Source organism: Vombatus ursinus, unplaced genomic scaffold (genome assembly GCF_900497805.2).
Source record: "Vombatus ursinus unplaced genomic scaffold, bare-nosed wombat genome assembly UNPS02014810.1, whole genome shotgun sequence".
NCBI lineage: Eukaryota > Metazoa > Chordata > Mammalia > Diprotodontia > Vombatidae > Vombatus > Vombatus ursinus.
In genome coordinates, this window is record NW_020954588.1 from 29,856,073 (window position 1) to 29,873,709 (window position 17,637).

A 17,637-nucleotide genomic window follows, 5' to 3' on the forward strand; every position below is an offset into this window, starting at 1 on the left:
AACTCCCACTGATTCCTATTTCTTCAATGTCTCATAGGATACACAAACAAGATTATATGTAAGAATTTTAAAACCCTGTCGACTTCTAATTCTTTACAATGTCTCATAAGACACACAAACATAAGATCATCTATCAGGATCATAAAATATCCAGAGTTTTCTTGCATTTGCATTGGAGATTCACATCTAGCACGGCAAGGAAATACATCTACACAAAAGACCTAAGTGACCACTGTCGCATGACTAACAGGTATACCACAAGTTAGTGCTCTACTTTTTTCTTATCTCTTTTTCATCCAATGTGAGTAGGTGGGCTGCCATTTCCATAAGGTCTCTGTTGGATGGCTTGTGATAACCACATGACCTATTGCTTTTGCCACAGTTGGGCTTGCTGGGCCTCAGTTTCTTCACCTGTAAAATGAGGTGGTTAGACAGGACGGCTTCTGAGGCCTCTTCCAGGTCTAGATCAATAAGCCTGTGATCCCTCCATCATTTGCTCTGTAATCCTTAGGCAGGTAAGAACATCATTCTGAGAAGGGGACCACGCACTTTGCCAGACGGCCCAAGGAGCCCATGACACAGTGAAGAGCCCCTGGGCCTGGCAAGGACCTTCTTCCATGGACTTGCTCTTGCTGGCTGACAGCACAAAGGTGACCGAGGGGAAACCACCAGTGAGACACCAAAGCAGGGACGCCTTCACATCAACTTTCTTTGACAATGATTTATACAACAACAACACTGTAAAGACAAGCAACCCTGAATGACTTGGGATCAGTGCAATAATCACCCATGAATCCAGAGGACTCATAAGGAAGCAGGGGAAAGAGAAAATAGATTTTTGTTCTTTAAAAAAAAATTACCTTCAATTTCAAAAGATGATTGTAATGATGGTCCTTAGTCCGTGAATGTCTCCCTATCTGGCACTCCAGTAGCCCCAGGCCCTATTCCTATCCCTGAATCTGACTCTGGACTTTGTATTTTTACTTCTGGATTAAATATAAATTCCTATTTGGCACTGAAAGCCCCTCACTAGGGGCAGGTTGGTGGCACGGTAGACCGAGCACAGGCCTTGGTGTCAGGAGATCCTGAGTTCAAATCCCACCTTAGACGGCCTCGGGCACTAACTAGCTAGCTGTGTGTCCCTGGACAAGTCACTTAACCCCAACTGCCTCAAAAAGAAAAAGAAAAAGAAAAAGAAAGCAAGCCCCTCACCTACCTTTCCAGCCACACGCCACATGCCTCTCCCTCAAACACACTGTAATCCAGTCAAACTGATCTCCCAGCTATTCCTCTTCATACAACACATTCCTTCTCAATGCAAACACTGTGCCTACCCCAGATCTGTGATGTACTCCCTCAGTCACCTCTGCCTCTCAGAAGCCTCAGATTCCTTCAAAAATCAGCCCAAACTTGCCCAGCTGCTGGGACCTCTTCCCCAAAATTACCTTGGATTCATTGCACAGTCAATCACTTTGTGTGTCCTCCTTTTTTTTAGGCAACTGGGGTTAAGTGACTCGCCCAGGGTCACACGGCTAATAAGTGTCAAGTGTTTGGTCTGAGGCAGGATTTGAACCCAGGTCCTCCTGACTTCAGGGCTGGTGCTCCATCCACTGCACCACCCAGCTGCCCCTGCTTTGTGTGTACTTCCACACATGCATTTTGTCTCCTGCTACAGAATGCAGGCCACTTGAGAGGTGGGGTTATTCTGTTTCTGTTTTTGGATCCCCAAAGCCTAGCAGAGTGCTATTCGGTCAGTCAACAAGCATTTATTAAGAGCCTCTGTGTACCAGACACCGCGACACAAAGAAGGGTAAAAGCCAGTCCCATCTGATGGAGGGGGACCACATGCAAACAACTAGACAAACAAGGCTGATACCGGAGAGGCCTGTGGCAGGAGAAGCACAGCAGGCTGCTGCGACAGTCCAGACACGAAGGTCCGCACCCCGGAGGCGGCAATGCCCGAGGAGAGAAGGGGCAGACGTGTGAGATACCACGGAGGCGACACCCACAGGCTTTGGCAACGACTGGACACCGGGAGAATGAGACAGTGAGGAGTCCAGGGTGCCACAAGCTGTGAGCCTGGGAGGACATGGGGAAAGACGCCACACCAGTGTGGAGCACGGCGAGCTGAAGGTACCCAGGGGACATCCGGTTCAGGACGGAGATGCAAGACTGGAGCTCATGAGAGGTTAGGGCTGGAGACGCAGACCTGGGAATCCTAAGCACAGAGATGATGAGGGAATCCCAGTGAGCTCAGAGGGAGAAGACAAGAGGGCCCAGGACAGAGCCAGGCTTACTGGGCATGACCTGGATTAAAGTCAAGCAAAGGAGACTGGGCAGCAGTGAAACATGTGTGGTGGTTTCCTGAAAACCTAGAGAGAAGCGAGGATCAAGGAAAGAGCAGTCGACGGGTCAAAGGCTTCAGAGGCTAAGAAGGATACTGAGATAAGGGGCCATAGTCGGTGCTTAGCAAATGCTATGCTGTGTGAAACATGGAAATCTCCTGCTCCTGCTACCTCTCTCCTCTATCTCATTTTTATAAAGATCAGCAGCATCCCTCCCCCACACCAGGCCTAGGAGAAGGCCCAACAGGGTTCCCACTGCATCTTCTGGAACTCCCCACCCTATGGTTAACAAACTCTTCTTAAGCCTAGATGTCTTCCCCATCTAGCTGCAATTATCACTGGTCTCTCCTGGAGACGCCTCATCTTTTGGTTCCTTCTTCGATGCCGGACTCTCCTCTCATCACACTCCCCCAGCCCCATCTCACAGCAATGTTAATAAAAAGAGCATCGAGAAAACATCTCCAAGAAAAACAACGCCCTCACTCCCTGATTCCATTAGCTCTTTTGTCCTCAGGCTGTCTCAGCCCTGGTCATGCTCAAACATGGCTCAACCCCCACCTCCGTGCTCCTGGAAGAAGCCACAAAACTGGGCTACATGGACCTATTATCTGGCTTCACCGCCCTTAGTGGGCCCCCCTTGTGGAGCTGCACACAGTCTGCAGGTTTGGGAGAGACTGTGGGCTGATGCTTTGCTGGGACAGCCTTGGAGAACCGGGGGCTGCTATCTCTCCCCCTCCAGCCCATCCTCCACTCGGCTGCCAAAGGGATGTTCCTAAAGCACAGCTCTGACCGTGTTCTCCCCCTCCGCCATAATAAACTCCTAAATCTCCAGGATCGAGGCTTTGGCTTTCCCCGACCTTTCCAGGCTTCTCAGACCTTACACCCTCTCCCACATACTCGGGGACACTCCATCTCTTGGCTCCCGGCATTTTCTCCGGCTGTCCTCCACAGCCAGAACTTTGTCTCGCCTGCCTCCTGGCTTCCTTCAAGTGTCAGCAAAGACTCGTCTTCTGCTGGAAGCCTTCCTGATCCCCTCAGTGCTACTGCCTGGCCTCTGACATTATCTCCAATCTATCCTGGATCAACCTTGTTTGTGAGGAGTTGTTTGCATGTCGTCTCCCCTCCATCAGATGGACCGGCTTTTGCCTTGCCCTACATCGCAGTGTCTGGCAAACAGCAGGCACTTAATGAAAGCTTGTTAACTTGACTTGCTGAGGCATCAGAGGAGGACTTCTGTGCAGGGTGGTCACATCACTCTAAGCAGAATACTCGAATCAAGAGACCGCATTCTGAAATCGGCCCCTAGAGAGTGCTTCAAGCATCCTGATGGGCCCCTTTCCTACTTCCTGCCAATCTACATGCCAGTCAAAAACACTGGCATGTGACACTGTCACTTCCACTGTGAAACTTGGTCTTTGCTCCAAACAAGACCCAAACGACGATGTGACCCCGGGGCTAAGCCATGGATCTGTTCCTTTACCCCCACGTCCGAGGGTTCATCTTTGCCGGTCTTCCGCTGTTTCGCTACGACACACCCAAGATGGGTCTCATTCACTATGCAGTTACACGTCCTAATAAACCTTTCTGCCACTCACTCAGATGGCTTTAAAACTGCTTTTTAACTTTGCAGCCTGACATCCTAAGCTCGGCTCCCTCTTGGAAGACTTGAGTCCCTGCAGACTAAGAGCACCTGCTCTGAGTCTGAGAATTAACCAGAAGCACAAGAACCCGGCTTTGGGGTCAAAGATCCTGGGTTCACTCCCTCGGTGGCTCTGGGCGACCACCCTGTCAATCTCAGTTTCTCCATCTATAAAATGAGAGGGGCGGACTAGGTGACCTTTGGTCTAGATCTGGGATCCTGTGATCTTGGTAATTACCAAAACAATAAATAATGCAGTTTCCACTAACCCCCTCCTCCTGTAGGAGTCTCCTGACATGCTCTTTCACACTGCCAGTTAACCAGTGGATAATGATGCATCTGGTATGTTTTTCAAGTACAAGGAAGGCCTACAGAAGCCAATCAGCCCCAAGGCAGATTCGAACCAGAAAGCCTGGCCTGATTGCCCTCTCTTTTTTATTCACCACATGTGGGATAGAAGTAAAGGTAGCACATTCTAGCTGGGGGCTTGGGAATCACGTGACAGCTCAGTTATGATGGCATTCTATCGACAGGCTGCACAAACCTCTGGATGAGACACGTCTGCACATATGAAAGAGAGCGATTCCTTAATAACAAATCATGAAACATTCAGAGTGGAGGGAACACCTGACTACCACCCACGCCGTCAAAGCATCAGGTCACATTATTTGGCTGGCCACTTACCGTCGTGCCTCTCAGACATCAAACCTGGTCTCCTCATAGTTCTTTGAGCCCACGTCTAGACACCTCCTTTTCCCTTGACACATTTATTCTACCTGGTATCAGACTGGTTTCTATATGCCCATTTCTCTAGTTAGCCTAGAAGCTCCTGGGACACTGACAATTAATTTTCATCTAAATATTCTCAGTCTCAGACACAGTGTTTTGCACGTAACAGGTACTGACTTGTTTTCAGTTATCTGACATATGGTTCAATAAACATCTGAGTAGGATTATGAGGGAGGATGGAGGAGAAACAAGCATTTATGTAGCACCTACTACGTGCCATGTACTAGGTGCAGTGCTCAACCACTACTTTAAATGACATTAATGTGTCAAGGAAAAAAAATGTTTTCTGAGCCTGACATTGAGTGTTCTTAGGTTATAATTAGAATCAGGGTGCATCGAACATGGGGCATGGCAGTCCCACTACTTGCTGCCTTGGTCAGCTGCCAATTGGAGCATTGTTTTCAGCTCTGAAGCCATGTTTTAATGATACTGAAAAGCTGGGGGCAAACTAGAGTGCTAGTGGGGTGGGGTGGGAGATGGGGTGTCTCAGGTCAAAGTCATGGAACTAGGGGGGTTAGGGTGGAGAAAAGAAGACTCGGGAGGAGCAGATGGCTGCTTCAAGTGCCTGAAGGGTTATCCAGGACGGCAGGAAAAGATTAGGCCACTCACACCTGGCCCCAGATAGTGAGGGCCAGAAACAACAGGCGGGCAGCCACAGGTAGGTGACGGATTCCCCCAACCCAGAGGTCTCCCAGGAGAAGGCTAGGTGACACCCTTGATGGCAATGCTGCAGAGGAGGCCCCTGGGCCAGCTCTCTTACCTTGACCCTAAGGAACAGAGAGTCCTTTTTCTTCCAGAGAATTAAGCAGCTAAAATGAAGCAGATTCTTGCTACTCTGCTGCACAGACATAACCAGATTCCATTTCTGTCCTAAAATATTCATACCATCTCAAGTTTAAAACTTCTTCCCACACAGTATACCAAAGTACAAGCTATAGTTAGAAACTGAAAAACATATTTAAAAGAGTGACAGAAAATTTAAAAGTTTAGGAAAATGTTCAAATATTCCTCTGCTTAAGGAAAAACTCAAATTGAACAAATCAGAGAATGTAAAGCTAAAAGAGGCCTTGGTGACTGTCCAATGCTCTCACTTTAGAGATGCAGAACCAGAAACCAAAAATCAAAAAGAATTAAATACACTTAACTTAGAATTTAAAGAAATTTTGTTAAAAAAAAAAAACCAGGAAAATGCAATCTTATCTTTATGGTGGTCCCACCAATCCAATGATGCAGATCCCAAACTAGCCTAGGCTCCTATGTAGTGTATGTAAGGCTGATCTGTGCTCCCCCCATAAATCTTCCAGAGGATCTAGCCAGTGCCCTAAAGACACCTTTCTCTAGGATGTCTACCATTCCATGGGTAACATGGAGTCAGGAGGACCTGAGTTCAAATCCGGCCTTGGACACATGAACACTCACTAGCTGTGTGACTCTGGGCAAGTCATTTAACCCCAACTGCCTCACTTAAAAAAAAAAGAAAAGAAAAGAAAGGCCCCAGGGTCTCCCCTGCTGGTGCCACATAACTGGTCCACATCCTCCTCTCCCTGGATACCTTCTATGATGGGACCTGAGAACAGGCTATAAGCCAGAGCCAACTTCTGGACATCGTACGTCATCTCTCTGTTGACCTTTGTATCACTTAAAACGGTTCCTTTAGAGAAAGTGGTTAATTCAGAGCCAGACCTGGAAAAATACCAGGGTACCAAAATATGAATTTTTGTTTCATGGAGTAGCTTGGGATCACTGAAAGGGCTTCCTGGCCTCATGATGGAAAATGCTATCCACATCCAAAGAAAGAACTATGGAGCTTGAATGCAGATCGAAGCATGCTATTTACTATTTTTTTTTCTCTTCTGCTGAGCTTTGTTTCCTCTTTCTGGTAGTTCCACCTATTGGTTCTAATTCTTACTTACAACATCACTAATGTGAAAATATGTTTAATAGGAATGTATATGTAGAGCCGATATCAGATTGGGCACCGTTGTGGGGAGGGAGGTGGGAAAAAATTTAAAACTCAAAAGCTTATGGAAGTGATTGTCGATAAATCAGAATAAATTAATAAAAAAAATACTTAAAAAAAAAAAGGGCTTCCTAATTCACCAAAATAGTAATTCAGCCTAATCTCCTGCTCAACTCGCTGAGAACATAAGCACATGGATCAGTGGCAACTCTTGTCCTCTTTTTATAAAACTTATTTTTGTTCTGAACTTAACAACATTAAATAAAATGGGCATTTCCATAGACTCAAAAACAAAAGGATTACACTCGAAACTGCAGATCTCTATTATGGCAGCTGGCCTTTTTCACAGATGTTCCCCAGATTGCTTCTTTTTTTTTTAAGTAATAAGCCAAAACAATTTTTTCCCCTAATAGTTCACTTTCAAAATCTCAGCACCAGAGAGAGTCGAAGGATTCTCTTCACCTCTTCACCTATTCTGAAAATGACTCCTCGATGTTTTCACAATTGAGTTGCCTCCTGCGTGTTTTTCTCCTGGGGAGCCTTGATCTGGTCCTATTTTTCTGACTTCTTAGTACCAGTTTCTACTTTGTCCTAAGGCACACTGGGCACTGAGGGGTCAGAGTCCACAAGTGAGGGATCGCTCCAGGCTCTTTCCATTTTTTGAATGCCTGCAGGCCTCTCTCCACTTTCACCTATAATGTTCTTGAGATGGCACCTTAACTGGGCCTTATGCCAAGAGTTTCACAGACTTTTTCCCCCCCTCTACCAATCAGCTATTTTGTAAAGAGATGTTATTCACAATCTTCCACCATTCTCCTCTGTAATAATTTTTAAATAAGTCACATTTTAATCCTGCATTGTCCTCGGCTGCCATATCTGCTTGGTGAGGAACCCAAACATTGCTGCCGGAGGCGGTTTCTGGGCTCTTCTGGTCTCAACTTTGCTTGACAAAGGTTATACTTTGGAGAAAGTGACTAAAGCCTGTGCTAATGTCTTTTCCTGTGTATGTATTTTTTGTTTTTCAGTATCCAAAGCTTCTCCTGCATATATCTGGCTGAGGCCACTGCAATTGAATGCCTTGCTTTCTTCTCATTTCTTCTAATGATGCTGATTTTGACCTTTGCAAACAGATTAATGACCCAACTGCACACAAAGAGCAGATTCAGAAATTACTCCCACTAAGAATCCAGCTTGAGACATCGTCCATCTCATTTTCTGCAGTGTTCAGGGTTCATTGTGTCAAGTACCTTCCTTTTTTCTTCTTGGAGAAAGTATTCAGGAAAAATACATATAAGCCCCCTGAATAATCTATGAGCCTTTGGCCTCTTTGATGTCTCCCAAAATGTTTTAAGCTATCCTCTCTTATACTCTTACACTTTGCCCTGAAGTCCCTCCACGGCCCTGCTTTTGCCCTCTGGGCTACAAAAGGCTCCTCCTCCCAACCAGTGGCTGCTCAGCTCTAGGCTGTGCCCAGGCCAGGCCCAGAGCCAGAAGTGTCCACTCATCATGTGGGACATGCAGGCTCTTGGGGCCAAAACAGTGGAGAATGAGGTAGCTAGCTGAGCTGAGTGGCACCTGGATTGCTTTGGCGCTACCATCCATGGTTTGCTTACGGTACATTCATCAATTAACCCTGCAGAGTTAGCTTTAAGCTGGTAACTGGCTGTGTTTCTATTCCTTGAGATATGAACTGGACCAACGTCCCTCCTAACCCTTCCCTTCTGAATTTCCTGATTTCTGCCTCCAGAGCACCGCCATCTTCCTTATCACCCTAGATCACCACGTCAGAGTCATCCTGGATTCTTCACTCACCCCTTCCATCTAATCGGTTGCCAGCTCTTGGCAGTTGTGATTCCACATTTCTCCCATGTGCTCCCTCTCTGCACTCACAGACACAGCCCTAGGTCAAGCCGTCATCACCTCACTGGGTCTACTGGGACAGCTCCTTCAAGTCTCTCCACTCCAAACCAGCCAAAATAACCATCTATGCCCCTCCCTACTCAAAAAGCATCAGCCTCTCCTTCGTATCTCCAGGATAAAATACAAGCGGCCCTTCTAATACAACCCGGCCCTAGACCCCCTGTCTAGGACAGTTTCCTTTCAGACCCCCACATCCCAGCATCTGGACTCAGCATCTTTGTCCAAGCTGCCCTCCATTCTCGCCTGTGGAGTTTTCTGCGACGCTCAGCTTGGATGCCACAGCCTAGGAAGCGTTTCCTGTGGTTGTTGATAGTTTTTCGAGGTGCTGACACTAACCCTTCACGTGGCTTTGCCTGCCTGTTTCCATGTCATACGATGGAGCAGGGCTGGGGCCCGTTTCCCATTTGTCTCTGTATTCCCAACACACGGTCTGAAACCTTGGGCACTGCAGGCATCTGAACATTTAATTGAATTCACTGAACTCGACCTTTGTACAATTTTTATGAAATATTAATTAGAAAAAAGCTGAAAGTTAGGTTTAACTCTGTCATACACATGCAGTGGTGTTTTGATATCCTAAGTCTCTGTAATTTTTCAGTGGAATTTAAAACAAGAGGAACAAAGTAGCTAGAATTTACAATGCATTTTAAGTTTTGCAAAATACTTTGCAAACCTTAACCTCATTCAATCCTCACAACAACTGAATGAGGTGGGTGTTATCACCCCCATTTTACAGATGAGGAAACTGATGCACAGAGAGGATAAGTGACTTGCCCATGGTCACACAGCTACTAAGTTTTAAGGTAGATGCTGAACCCAGGTCTTTCTGACTCCAAATTCAACAGTCTACTATAGCGCTGTACCTCAAGATCTAAAAGTATCCCCAAGAAACCTAAGAAGATTAAATGACTTCCATAGATAGGTAATCCATGGGCTTTCAAATTCCAAGTGACAGTTGGACTGAAGAAAGATCAGAGACTAGTAAAATATCCGGAAATCTAATCAAGTCATTAACCTACAGGATAAAACATTGGGCAAATCACTTCATTGCAACGTCCCTCAGTTTCCCTATCTGCAAAATGGAAATATTTTCCTCTTTACCTAAACAACAGCAACGTTACAAAGATTGTTAGCTAATTTCCTTACAGGAAAGGATCTTCAGAAACTTGGGCTGTGTATGTCTATCATCACTGAAGCAAGGCTAGCTCCACAAACCAAACAGAATGCTTCGAATGCAAGATCACTAAAATGTGCACAAAACCGTAACACACAATTAAACCAAACGAGTATCATCAGCAGAATCTCCAGGTAAAATGCCTCCATTTCCCCTTTCCTCCCTACACAGGAAGCATACAGAAGCGCAAGATCTAGTGTGAGTCCTCGCTGGGGGACCCTGGCCACATCACATACAAGTCACACACACAGAGCCTCGGGGTCCTTATCCCTGAAATGCTGTTATGTGCGCTGATGCTCTCATAGGGTTGTCATGAACAAGGTGCTTTGTAAATGGGAGGCGTCATCACTGTCATCACACGCTTATTTTCTCCTGGATGAGATTTGGTCCAGAATTGTTGTTGGGCACATGACAGGACCGTGGGTTTACCTGCTCTCGAGGGCTGCTGAGGATCATCTTGAGGAAACCACAAAACCTCAAAGAATCCAGGTGTGTATGTGCTTATGTACGGCCCTTTGGTAAATAGATCAGGAGAGAAAAAAGGGAATTAACTGGCACCAGAGTCAATACTAATGTAACTAAATAAATCAAGCCCTTCCAAAAGTATTTAAAAAAAAAAAAAAAAAGTCAGCCCTTTCTCTGCCAGACACTCACCACCCACTCCATCAGCCTTTGCCTAAGCCGCCATCTGTTAGTTTCAATCCAGTCACCCCAGTCTGGGCACTGGCTCCCATATGCATCGCCATGTCGATACTCCAGCATCACTGGGATAATGTCTGAGTAATTTGGGAAGGAATCACGTGACGCTTCTCCCACGCCACATCTCCACACCTGGGTTGCCTCAGATGAAGCACTCACACGCAGGGACGCTGCCTGTCTGTGGATCACCCTTCAGTTGCCTGGAAGAGGGCAACGCACAACTAAGATTTCTGGGCATTTTGTGGTAAGAGGATGAAGGGAAATGCTAATCCTCAAATTCCAGTTTATTACAGAAATTCTACCTCCTCTATCCTGAACTACAAGAGTACTTAAACGGCTAATGCCCCAATACTCAAAGTCTCATTTGAACAAAAGATGGAAAGTCAGCATTTACTTCATCAACATTTCCCCTCCATTGTCCTCCCCTTTCAAAATTGTCAAAACATTCCAGAATATGGTAGATCAGGTGTGAGTAATCAGAGGTTTGATAACTAAATAATAATATCATCTAGCATTTATAAAGAGCTCTAAGGTTTGCTAAGCGCTTTACATATATTATTTCATTTGATCCTCAGAATAGCTCTGGGAGGTAGGTGCTGTTATCATCCCCATTTTATGGATAAGGAAACCTAGGCAGAGCTTAAGTGACTTGCCTTGGGCCACACAGTCACTAAGTGTCTGAGGGCAGATTTGACCTCAAGTTTTCCTAACTCCAGGATACTATGGACTCCACTGAAGGGATGTGTGGGTGTTGGGTACCCCTCAGCACATACATCAGAAAGTACACATAGATAATCACACATGTACTCAAACCACCAGGTCACTCCCTATCAGGAATCAGCTGGGGTCACTTTACCCCAGGCAGACTGAAAGAAAGTGGTGAGACCTTAGCAGACCGCTTCTGGAAGATTCCCCACCTTGGCCTAGAGTAAGCAAAGGTCCGTGACGAATAAAAATACAGATTTACAGAATGTCTATGCTTCCAAAGCTAACTCCTGTTCTTCTGGGGGAACAGGGAAGGAACAAAAGGGCATCAGAGCTGCTCAACTGATCTTCTGATTGAGTTCAGAAGCTCGGGGATGGGTGGGGCATTGCAGTGGGGAGAAGGGAATGGGGCAAGCAGAGGCCTGCAAGAAAACATCTGTGGGGGGGAGACTGTGGGCAGAAGAAGAACTGCAGATAAGAAAGGAATGTAGGAGATCAGAGGGCCTCAGAGACAAACCTGGCCCATCCTTGGGTTTCCTCCTCAATCTACACATGCATCACACAAACTATCTCCTGGGCCACCTGGCGTGCACCTCAGGTTGCCAAGGTCTGACCTCTACCAAGATGAAGGTTAGGTAAAAATAACAGTTAGATATACACACATATAGACATGGGTATACAAAACACACATTGCATATGGCGGATGCCACATGCTCATGCCCTGAGGAGCAATCAGGCTGACAGCCAGAATGCACTCTATGCCCTTCTGGGTTGCAGAGGGTATAGCTGCAATAAGAAGGGGATCACAAGGTGAGCGATCCCCTGTTAATCCAAGAAGCTGCCATGTGTTTGCCTTCTTAGGATGTTCAGGGGCTGCTGAGGAGGGCAGGCTGACAGAAATGCCTGTTTCCAAACACCTATCCTTTGCACTGGCCTCCCTTCCGGTCTCACCACCACCTCTTAGCTGCCCTGACCTCCTTCAAAACTTGGTTCAATTCTCACCCAGACAAAGGTCTTTCTCGGCCCTCCTTGCTGATGTGACCTTCCATTCCCTCTGTATAGAAACGGTACAGGTCTAATTACCGTCAGGTTTGTCTCCCCCATCAGAATAGGAGCTCCTGGAGGGCAGGGATTGTTTCAGCTTCTCCTGGGATCCCCAGGACTTAAAACAGTGCCTGGCACACAGTAAGCACTCAATGGATGCTTGTTGACTGATCTGTGGCTCCTACACTGTAAGTTCATAACAGACATGAGACCACTGGTTCTTTCATGAGCTTCTCTTCCCGATTCTGTCTCCTGTGAATTTCTGAGCATTTCTACTGTATTCCTGGGTCTTGCTACCAAAGTCCTTGGCTCCATCAAATGGCTCAACAACAGAAACGGATAAGATTTTATCTGTGGAAATGACTTTACCGAAGTGGGCATGACCCACTGCCTGACACCACACCCAAGACCAGGGGACGGCTTGGCCTGGCTTGCAGCTGAAGCCTTCCAGTGCGGTGTCTCCCCCGGGAGAATGGGAGCCCCTCAAGAACTGGCCTGTCCTACCCCCTGCACTTAGTTCACAGCAAGCGCTTAATAGATGCTTCAGTCATTCAAAAATAAACTCTCTTGTACTCCTTTTCCCACGTCTCCCCAACTGCTTAGCTCTCTGACCAGATCAACAGTCAGCCAAGGCTCCGCATACCGCCCAGCGGCCTGCCAGCCCTGGAGACAGAAGGTCTGGGGGCATTTGTTTGGCTTAACTCTTCCTACAGGCTATAAAGGAGAGTCTGGGGGAGGAGGGAGGAATAAGGAGACAGGAAGAGAAGGGACATCCCCTCCTCACAAAGAGAAAAGAAGGGCACATCACTGAAGTGTTGTTAAAATGAGAGACACAATCACAGTCAACTAACAAAACCACCAACGTGCTACGAACTGATTCAGTCCTTTTAAAAACACCAGCTTCACAACTTCATATGCCCTTCTCTTTTCCTGCCTTCTTTATCGAAGGAAATGTTCGTGTCTGTTGGTGTGTGTCCAGTTCAGTCACAGAAAATAATTTTAAAAAATGAAGGGTCTTTCTTTCACGTCAAGAGCTGTGACTGCCACGCTCAAGGGATGGCCACAAGCCGGCCAGCCAAGGTGGTGGAATACCCAAAAGTCAGAACAATTCCACACTGCTGCCTCCCTTCCCTTGATGTGATTATGGAGGAGAAAGGAGAAACAGGAAAAAAGAAATGCCACTTACAGACTTTACAAATTACACGTTAGCCAAACCAAGCTGTCTGGGGAAAGGTTTCTGTTAATATCTGATGAGGAAAAAAAAAAGTCATTTCATATTTAAGGAATGACTCCTGCTGCATTTTGAAGTGTGGCTTTATTATATATGTATGGCAGGACTTTTTCCTTCCCCATAGTTACACATCAGGTTTTACAGTGGAAGTCAGTGAGAAAAACTAATTTCCTGGAAATCAATTTGTATGTAAATTCTCTAAAACACCACCCCATGATAAAGCAATAGCCAGTGAGGCAAGAAGGTACTAGACTTGATATGAGGAAGATCTGGGTTCAAATCCTACTTCAAAGCTTGCTCTGACCCTGGGAAAACTACATAATCCCTCTGCTCCTCAGTTTTCTCATCTGTAAAATGGTAATAACAAAGGTTGTGCTGAGAGAATCAAATGAGATAATGGCTAGAAGATACTATGCAAACGTGAAAGCTCCAGAAAAACGTTATGTATATTTATTAAAAACAAACATGGCTTATCAAGGGTAACCTTAGCATTTCTGCATATATATTATATATGCAGCAAAAATATGCTTAGGGATTTTTTTACAAAATACCAACAGGACCAGTAACTGCGGGAGAAGCAGCAATGAATGAGCGTCACTGCTCTAAGAGGAGGGGAGGCCGAGGACAGAAAGGGACGCATCTCTCCCCTCGCGTGGCTCACATTCTCCTGAGGAAAACAGCAGGGATGCAGACAGATGAGGAGCCATACAAGCCACAGAAAAAGCTGATAGGAGGGGCCGCAGGGAGCAGTGGACAGAGAGCAGGCCTCCTCAACAGGAAAACCTGGCTTCCGGGCCCGTCTCTGACACATGCTGACTGGGAGACTCTTGGAAGCCGGCATCTCGGACCCTCTCTCAGGACTGCCCACTGCAGAGGAGAGGTCGAGTGGCACTGACCAAAGGACTTCCTTCCTGGGAGCTCCACAAACCAAGGAAATCACAGGCCCGCACACACAGAGGAGCTGGTGGGAGGACATGGAGCGTGGGCTGAGCTTTGGAGGAAGAGAGGCATTCTACAAGTGCAGGCGAAGGGGGGCTGGTCTCCAGGTCTGGTGGTCACCGTGAGGAAGGCCACGTATGAGGGGCACTAAGTTTGGGCGGAACAGACTGTCTGGAAAGGCGGCCTGAAGCCATGCTGAAGGTGGCCTGACAACGCCAAGAGGAGCTTGTACTTTTATCTTAGAGGCAACAGAGAGCCCCTGGAGCCTTCTCAGCAGGGGAGTGACATGGGCAGACCTGTGCTTTAGGAATATCACCAGGTGGCCCAGCAGATAGAGCGCTGGTCAGGAAGACTCGAGTTCAAATCCAGCCTCAGACACTTACGAGCGGTGTGACCCTGGGCAAGTCATTTCACCCTGTGTGCCTCAGTTTCCTCATCTGGGAAATGGGGAATAATAGCACCAACCTCCTACAGTTATTTTGAGGGTCAAATGAGATAATATTTGTAAAATGCTTATCAAGTGCCTGGCTCACAGTAGGTGCTACATAAATGCTAGCTGCTATCATTATCATTACTATTATTATTACTATTATTATTATTATTGTTAGAAAGGGAAGAGACTGGAAACAAGGAGACCAATTGGAAGGGTACCACAGCAGACCAGGTGAGGGCCGGAACAAGAGATGTGGCGACGTGAGTGGAGAAGGGGTTGGAGATATGTGGAGATGGAATCAGGGAGGCCTGGCAACTGACTGGATACAAATGGTTAGGGAAAGGGAAGAGTTGAAAGACTCCAGGTGATTTGCATCCACGCGTGTGTGGGTACACACACACACACACACACACACACACACAAGCTTGTGCAGACACACAATGCATACACACACGTACCCCCCCACAGACCCCTTATCTCTAGTGCCAGCTTCCTCTCTGCACAGACCTTTCGCTGGGATGGTTAATGAGTAGCTCAATGACTGGCAGGCGACTTCCTTCTTCTCCCACTCACTCTCTGGGTAGCACACACAAATGGAGAACGAAGTCTCCAAAGAGCGCGGTGCTAACTGGAAGGAGAAGCACCAAGGACTAGCCCCCCAATACCCGGCAGCCGGCTGGAGGATATTCTGACGTTTTCCTTGGTAGGAAGCTCCTCAGTTACACAGGAGGATGTTTGTGTGGAATCTACTTACAGTCTCTCTAATGTCCTGTCCACCTCTAAAACCTATGATTCATAGAGAAAGTTTTCACTATTAAATATCGATTTCTGAAGTTGATTCACACATTCCTATGTTAGCTGGCATCAGGAGAATTCATTTCAGACATGGCCAAGCAGACTGAACTTCACACCAGAAGCCCGAAGCCCCAGTGTGGAGTCCAGTTCTGTCACTGCTGGGTGACCAAAGGCCAGTCCCTTCCTGCCTCTAGGTCGCAGTCTCCTCATCTACAAACAAGGGGTGGGACACTAAGGTCCATCTCTAGGGTCCTTATTCAGTTCTATGACATCATGGTGCTGATATAAACACGAATCAAAACCAAGTGGTGCAGAGTCGAAAAGACTATTTTTTGGGGAGGAATGAAAACTATCCTTTCACAAAAATGCTTACTTAAGGGGAAAAAAAATCAGCTATTTTTGTTCTAAATTGTTTGCTTAGATTAAGTAAACCAGTTTTTCCACATGCACATCAAAACAAATCTGCAGAACATGTTTCAAACAAAAAAAAAAAGGCAGATGTTCTTAAATATGTTTTAAGAGATTAAGTACAGTTAAACTCTCTGTTTATTCTAACATGAAGTCCTACAATTAGATGGTTAGTTTTTTTCTTAAAAACAGCTTTTCTGTTCTGCCTGGGAAATCAATTCTAGTCCTCTTTCCTAGTCTAATTAGGAGTTGGGCCTCCATTCCATCTTGAGAAAAACTGTTAAATAACACCATAAAGTCCCTAAGGCCCACACAGAGAAGAAACCAAAGATGGCCCATGTCTCAGTGATGACAAAGGGCTTGCTTCCTGGAGGCCCTGGGCTCTGCCTTCCACTTTCAAGTTTATAAGGAAGAAAACCGCGCAGAACTCATAATCCGAGCAAGGGAGGGCAGGGTGAGGGGAGAACCCAAAATACCACTCAGCAGCAAATGAACCATTTTCTAGGAAGCGTAAAAACTACCAGTTCAGTCACATTCAAAGAACCTATAACCTTGAGAGTAACTACTGTGTTTGTGCCGGGGCAGGGAGACGTAATTGTGAACTACACTGTGAAAGGTCAACCACATTCCCTCCCTTCCAGTATGTGTTTCATTCAATAGGCTGAGAGATCAGGTCATTTTAAACTATCGTTGTAACTCAAACAACAAAGCCATAATCCTTCGGTCTAAAGTACTTTAATAAAGTACTACAAAAGCCTGCATTTGTTTTCCAAGCATTCTCAGTTACCCTCAAAGAGACCATTCCCTCCCTAGATACCATCCCTCCCACAAACATTGGGATGTTTCAAACCTTATAGCTATGAAATTTTTTGAAATGCATTTTTAGGAAAAACAGAAATTGGCCATTTATCCTATGATAATCCTACAAGAGCTGTCTGGGAGGCCGCTGAAGTTTTCCCCTAAAAAATGCGTCCCTGGGGCAGCTAAGTGGCACAGTGGATAGAGCTCCAGCCTTGGAGTCAGGAGAACCTGAGTTCAAATCCAACCTCAGACACTTGACACTAGCTGTGTGACCCTGGGCAAGTCACTTAACCCCAGTTGCCTCACAAAAAAAAAAAAAAAGCATCTTGGCAACCTGAGAGGGGCTGGGGAAGGAAAAAACCAGGCCAAAAGGAAAGGAAGGTAGAGGGGCTGGACCTCCAGGACGCTGGACCTCGAGCTGAGCTGACTTGGGCAAAGCCCAACGAGGCTCTACAAGTGAGGAAGGAGGTTTATCAACTTCAGGAAGGTGACTTCCTGCCACAAGGGCATCCACTACTACAGACAAGAACAGACTGGAGTCTGATGGAAAATGGCCTGGGGGGGGCCCGGAAGTGGGGGCCCCTGGGCGTGGCATTCAAGGCCTGGCCAGCTGGGCACAGGCTTCCTGCATCAGCCGAAAGAAGAGTGGCAGCCACGTGCTGGAGTCTGGCCTAGGGCACAGCACACACTAAATGCCAGCTGCCTGGGGGAAGGAGCCTTCTTACCACTCAAAAATTATAGAAGTGACCTCATTC

At 46.5% G+C, this 17,637-nt stretch overlaps 1 protein-coding gene across 1 annotated transcript in view; it reads right to left on the bottom strand.

Annotated features, from left to right (window-relative positions):
• PRKCI (protein kinase C iota) overlaps positions 1–17,637 on the bottom strand; it is a 79,189-nt gene that overhangs the window by 32,647 nt on the left and 28,905 nt on the right. The gene's annotated exons all lie outside the window — the stretch shown is intronic.